Source organism: Meriones unguiculatus, chromosome 7 (genome assembly GCF_030254825.1).
Source record: "Meriones unguiculatus strain TT.TT164.6M chromosome 7, Bangor_MerUng_6.1, whole genome shotgun sequence".
NCBI classification, from domain to species: Eukaryota; Metazoa; Chordata; class Mammalia; order Rodentia; family Muridae; genus Meriones; species Meriones unguiculatus.
In genome coordinates this window covers 56021237-56027611 of record NC_083355.1, presented here as the reverse complement: position 1 = coordinate 56027611, position 6375 = coordinate 56021237, and positions in this window count along the sequence as shown.

Sequence of the window (6375 nt, the reverse complement as noted above, 5' to 3'; positions counted from 1 at the left end):
CTACGAAGAACTTAGATACTTCAGTGTGTGTGTGTGGTGTGTTACCTAAATTAGACTTGCATTTCTAGTTGGCAGAATCAGATTTAGTTTGTTTAATTTTATTGCTGTAAAATTGCTAGGTTTCAGGTAGGCTTTCGCGTAGGCTTTTTCAGAGTGGCTGGACACACGGTGTGGGGCAGTCAGTGTCACTAAAGGACCCAAAGAAGATTTCAAACAGTGCTTTGCCTGAGAAAGCCATCCCCTGGCACCACAGCTAGAGATAAGCTGAGTCCGGACATAGAGCCTCTGCTTTATTACGTCTGTGGCTCTGGGTGAGCATTCACCTAGTCCTGACCAATGCCAGAGATCCTGCTGCCAAAACGTGAGCCTGTATCACAGGTGCCCAGGTGCTTAAAAGTCTGTCAGCACTCACCTGAGGGCAGGACCTTCAGTTTCTACTGGGTCCTGGTTTCCCTCTGGTCAGCCTAGCCTTTCTCTGAACCCGATGGTGCCCCACGCCTTGGTTGGCAGCACCGGGTTGAGCTGGAGTGACCGCCTGGACTAAACACACCCCATCAGATGAGCTCACGGGAGCCAGCCTGGTTACAAGGGACCTGGGCGATGCTCAGCACAGGGCTCTATGGCGGCTGGCGGCTCTCGTTACAAGAAAAGTCCCTAGTTCTCTCTCCCCGAGCTTGGAGAAGCCCTCCAGGCTCCAGGTCGGGATGGACAGACTCTTCCCTTCCTCGTGTTCCCATTGCATTTCTTGTTTCGTTACACTAAGAGAAGGCACTGTATCCCTTGCGTGACCCCCTTAGCCCTTGAAGATACTTTGATGGATGAGTGTCTGTTTCACCTGGTTTATCTGTAGAGAGGTATCACCAGAGGATCCTCTTCAGGTACCATCTTTCACCACCTCAAAAACTACATGATTTTTCTGAGGATACTAATGTTGTAGATAAGATACATTAATTTAAAAATATATTTTGTTTTGTTTATTTGGATGGGTTGATTTTCTTTTGTGTGGATTTGGTATTTATTAACTGATAGTTTTGACTATCTGCTTTTATACTTATCTTTCATCTTTGACTTCTATTGCTCTAATTATATTTTTAATTATATATTACATATATAATTGAACTTATTTACATAGAAATAAGTTTCATCCTTTCATCCTTTACCTCTGGTTAGTTTCTCAACCTTTCTTCTGCTTTAGTAAGTTTTCTTCTTAGTACAGTCTGCTGCTCATTCCTCTTCTCTGATTTTAGTTGTACAATTTCATTTTTCATCTTTATTACGTTTATTTCTCTCGAGTTGTTCCTGTTGATATTTAAGTATATATGTATTTGAGAACCCAAATTAGACATTTTATAAAATGAGCTTTCTTTCTTTCTTTCTTTCTTTCTTTCTTTCTTTCTTTCTTTCTTTCTTTCTTTCTTTCTTTCTTTCTTTCTTTCTTCAGTAAACCTCGCTAAGGAAGCTGTTTCCTTTTGATTTCAGCATCACTGCCATCTCTTCCAGAGGAATCCCTGCTCTGCCAGCTCTTTTCCTTGGGACCATTTGTTCCAGACAGAAAGCCCATCCACATTTTCTATTTGTGTGGTTGTTGTCCTATAACCTACCTCGTTCTTGTTCATTGAAGAGTGTTGGTGTTGGTTTCCTTTTTTTGGGATCTCCTCTATCTACTCCCCAGGTAGTTCATGGTAAGAAAACTCACAGATCAGCTCTCCATATCATTTTCCTGATAGGAGCGTCTCTCATTTCCAGTGCCAAAACTGATAGCGTGGTTTTGCATTGTATAGCCATGTGTTTGGTGATTAAAAGCAGAAGTAAGTCAATTGATTACATTCCTGGTTTTGGTTTTCCTTCAACCACTGTTTTTAGGTTCCATGAAGCATTGCTTTCAGGTGTGGGTATCATAGTGGGCTGGCTTCCTCAAGCCTTTCCTCCGCACTCTCCTTTCTGTGTCCTTCCTGATTTTGACTTCTCCAGGACCCTATCCATGCTGAGCACTCCCCTTTTTTCATGTGTTCTCTTAAGTCCTTCCTAACAGCACTGTCACTTTCTTCTCCTCTCAGTTGCCACTGTCCCTGTGAGGTGCGGAGGGCTGACAACGCACTGCCACGTTAATGTGAAGAAGATTACAATGATCAAGGTGTTTCAGCCCATAGTGTAAGTGTTTAGAAAACAGCTCTTGTGAGCTGGAGCAGAATATGCCAGTAGGATGTGCTGAAGAGGTAGGAGGAGGAAGATCACAAGTTAGAAAACACCTTTCACAGTGAGGAAGGATCGTCCTCACTCACTGAAAGAATAAAATGCTCCTGACACTATGAAAAGTACATTTCACTCGAATAACTTTATTCTGTTCAATCTGGTTGAATAAAATATGTCATCCAGAAATTTATTCTTTGTAACTCTGAAGTGATAGAAGAGCTAAGAACCCAGAGGCACAGAAATATTTAGAACTTAGAAGAGTAATTGGAAGCATTTTGTTCTAAAATATTTTTAAAGTTTTTCTCTTTGGGTGTGTCTTTTATTTGTGTATATTTCATGAGTCTGAGATGGCAGAGAGCATTTTAAAAACATGTCCCTGAAAGAAACTTAAGCCTGGGATCAGTTGGGGTTGAACTGGTTTTAAGATTACCCTGCTGTTCTTCTTTTGTCTGCATCTGACTTTTCTTCCCCTCAACTTTCTGTTTCTTAGTAAAGTTGGATAGAAAGGCTGGGAATATGACTTTTCAAACATGCTTGTGGACACAAAACAAGGATAAAGTTTATCAAGATTACCGCCTGTGACAGATCCTTGACAAAGCAGCAGAGAGGCTAGTGAGAACAGAGAGGATGGGGTTCTAAGGGCAGCACATTTGGAAGAGAACACCTGTGCTGAGTCATGGCTCCGATAGCAAAGGTGCTGATGTCAGGTGATGTCAGCAAGTGAGCGAAGTGAAGCCATCAGCCTCCATCCTCCAGCTGAAGAGCACGAAGAGGGAGAGTCTGGTCTCCATGTCCTCTCACCAGATGCATTCTTGTACAAGGGCAAGACGGCCACAGAGGAGGAAACTCTGTTCCACACTCCTCCTTTCACACCCCATGAGCTCGTACCACCCCCCCATTCAGTTTTCGCAGGGTTAGTTTAATAGTCAACCAGACCAGATTCTGCTAGAAACAGAATCTGATTTTATATTCCAAAATAATCCTTTGAAATTTCAGATGCGCTTGTATCATCTGTTCTGGCTCAACGCCATACAGACAAGGTCAGTATCTAATGAGAACCTTTTATCCTGATTATTCAATCCATTATTATATGAAAAATGTTTGAAGGCAAAATGAGCCACTTTACCAATGTTTCTGATTCATCTTTCAAATGTAAACACTATTCATGATCTGAGATTGACAAGCTTACATCTGCATAGCCCTGAAGATTGTCATTTTGGGTTAGAAAATATCTCATTAATCAGAATGTTAAATAATCCACAGTACTTATGTAATGTGTTATTATTTATCAGCTTTAAGCAGCTCTATTTCCAAAGGCAGAAACAAAATAATTTCAACCAAGTGAACATAATATTAATGACAGCAGTATTATAAATAAATTTAAAGTGCAACCAGGAAGCATGGGGGGAAGAAAAAGAGAATAATTCTGAGCTATTTTCTGTCCCCTTTGATGAGCGTGACGTGCTGCTGCACTCTCATCCACACATTCAGCTGGGAAATTCCTCAAGGCGTGGGCCACCCTCCTCTCAACAAAAGATGGTACTTAGTTTGGTGCAATTAAAGTATTTTTTTTTTACAGCTTTTACAATGGAAAACTACAAGAAACCAAGAAAATCGGCAGTGAATCAAGTAATTCGATTGAAAGGAAGCAGGCACTGTGTGGCTGGAGCTTGGGAAGGCGCCCTGCCATTGTATCTGTGATGTGAGCATGGCAGCGAGCTCACGTCCCTAAAAACATCTAGTTCAGGCCACTTTTCATACGCTCCCTTTGAATTAGGAGTTTCCAGTATGTAGGATACTACTTGCCACTTCCTTTTCTAATGCGAGTTGAAGTCTGTGTCCCTAAGCAGCTCTGCTGTCATGTTTCAAACAGGGCAAGCGTGCTGGAACATAAAGGAAATGGTTCTGTGTGTGTGGTCACTCAGTCCTCCTGGGCAGACAGCATTGCTTCCAGTTGGAGGTGAGCTGTTTGGCAGAAGCATCTGCAATGGGAATGACAGTCTTTTATAGCATCAATAATGTTAGTAAATGTTTAAGGCCTATCCACTGAGGGCACACTTGAGAGCCAAGTCGCATTGTATGACAGCCCTAAAATGTGCTGAGCAAAGAATTAGCCTGGAATTTTAGAGCTTGCTCCAGGCTGATGCTATTGTGAAGGCAGATTGTTATACACCAAGCGAATGGTGAGTTTATAAATAGGAATAATAACTTGGGTAGACCGACTCTAGGATAACTCACAATTTTTATTTTATGTGTATGAGTGTTTTGCCTACATGTATGTATGTGCACACACCATGTGTGTGTCTGGTGCCCATGGAGACCAGAAGAGGGTCTCAGATCCCCTGGAACTGGAGTTACAGAGGGTTGTGCTGAAGCATGTGGGTGTCAGGAACTTAACCCTGGTTCTCCGCAGGTCATTTAAACTGCTCATCCTCCCACCCAAAACATGGGAATTTTAAACTGTGGTTTATGGAAGTTTCTTGGAATTTTCAACACTTTTATGTAGATTGAACACAAACCCAAACTAATTTCAAAGAGTATTTTATTTTTTGAATAGAAAGCGAAATGCTAACAGCAGATTCTAAATTTCCAAAAAAAAGTAAAGAAGCCAAAGTAGCCAAACAATTTTGCAAAAGAAGTGGAAAGATGTGCAGTCCTTTCAGGATCACTGTAAAACACAGCACTCGAAGCAGTGAGAACTGGTGGAAGGCAGACAGACGTCAACAGCACAGAATTACATCAGGGAAACTGATTTATTACATAGTGCAAAGGCAGTTACTGTATATGGTGTTTTAATCAAGTGATAATTATAAAATAATTAGATATTTATGTCAAAAGCTGAGATTTGACTCACATGCCATACTTCATGCAAAAATTATGTCAAATTCATCATAGATTGAAATAGAAAATATGAAACTATTGAATTTCTATGAGAAATACACACACATGTATATTGAATTGAATCTGGCAGCTTACTTGGATATAATACTCAAAATACCAAGAGCAAAAAGGTAATTTAGAATTCTTCATAGTGAAAACTCATTTACTAAAAGACACTTTTGGGAAAATAAAAATCTGAAAGCTACATCACACCGTTACAAAAATATAGATTTAATTGCATTCATTAAGAATTAAAAAAAAAAAAAAAAAAAAACAACCTCTCAGAACTCAGAAAACCGAGTCATCTCCTCTTCTTATTTGATTTTTATTTTAGTTTGGGTTTAATGTGGTTCAAGCTAGCCTTCCGTTCCCGGTCCTTCTTTTGCCTCTCCTCCCCAGTTGTAACATTTAAGGTATGTAGCCCCATACTTGTGGGTCCACGCATAGGTCCCAGATACGTACATGCAATGATGCTCATCACCATTAGTCATTGAGGAAGTGTGGACTGAAACTATGATGAAATGACACCATGCATGTGCCAACGTGCCAGGTTCATCGTCGGATCTACCACTTTTCCAGGATGCATAATGAGGACTGGCAGGACTAAGTGTGTGTGAGCATGCTCACCAAATGCATGTCGCTGGTGGGGATATAAAAGAACATAGCTACCTCGGAGGACAAATGGCCCGTCCTTATGCATAAACGTATGACCAGTAACCCATGCAGGTATTTACCTAATAAAAGCTCATGTTTATACAGAAATTTGTATATTAATATTCATAGTGCTTTCACTCAACACACCCAGAGGAAGCAAGCACTAGATACTCTTCAACTGTTATGTGGATGGACAGACTGAAGCATCCATGCAATGGATATTCTATTCAGCAATGGGAACAAATGTCCTGCAAGTTCTTCAAATAATACAGGTCAATGCATTTGCTAAGTGATAGAAGACAGACCCCTCCAAGATTATGCACATGGTTTGATTTATATAAAAAGGTCAGGAACAACAGGGACAGAAAACAAATAAATGGTGACTAGGGTTTGGTGTTGGGGACAGAGCTGTTACAAAATGCTTTGGGGGAGTACATTGGTTGTAATAATAGTTTCATGGTTGTAGACAAAAAGAAAATAGGAGAAATCATAAAAGCATCCATTAGGCATCCTCCAGCTTTACTTTATCTTTTATAAGAAAAGCAAACTTTGTTTTATAATGTGTTTGCATAAATGAGAGCTTATGCCCCAAACACCAAATGAAGCAAAACTGTCTTTTACAAAAAGGCAAGCTAATAAGAATAGTAA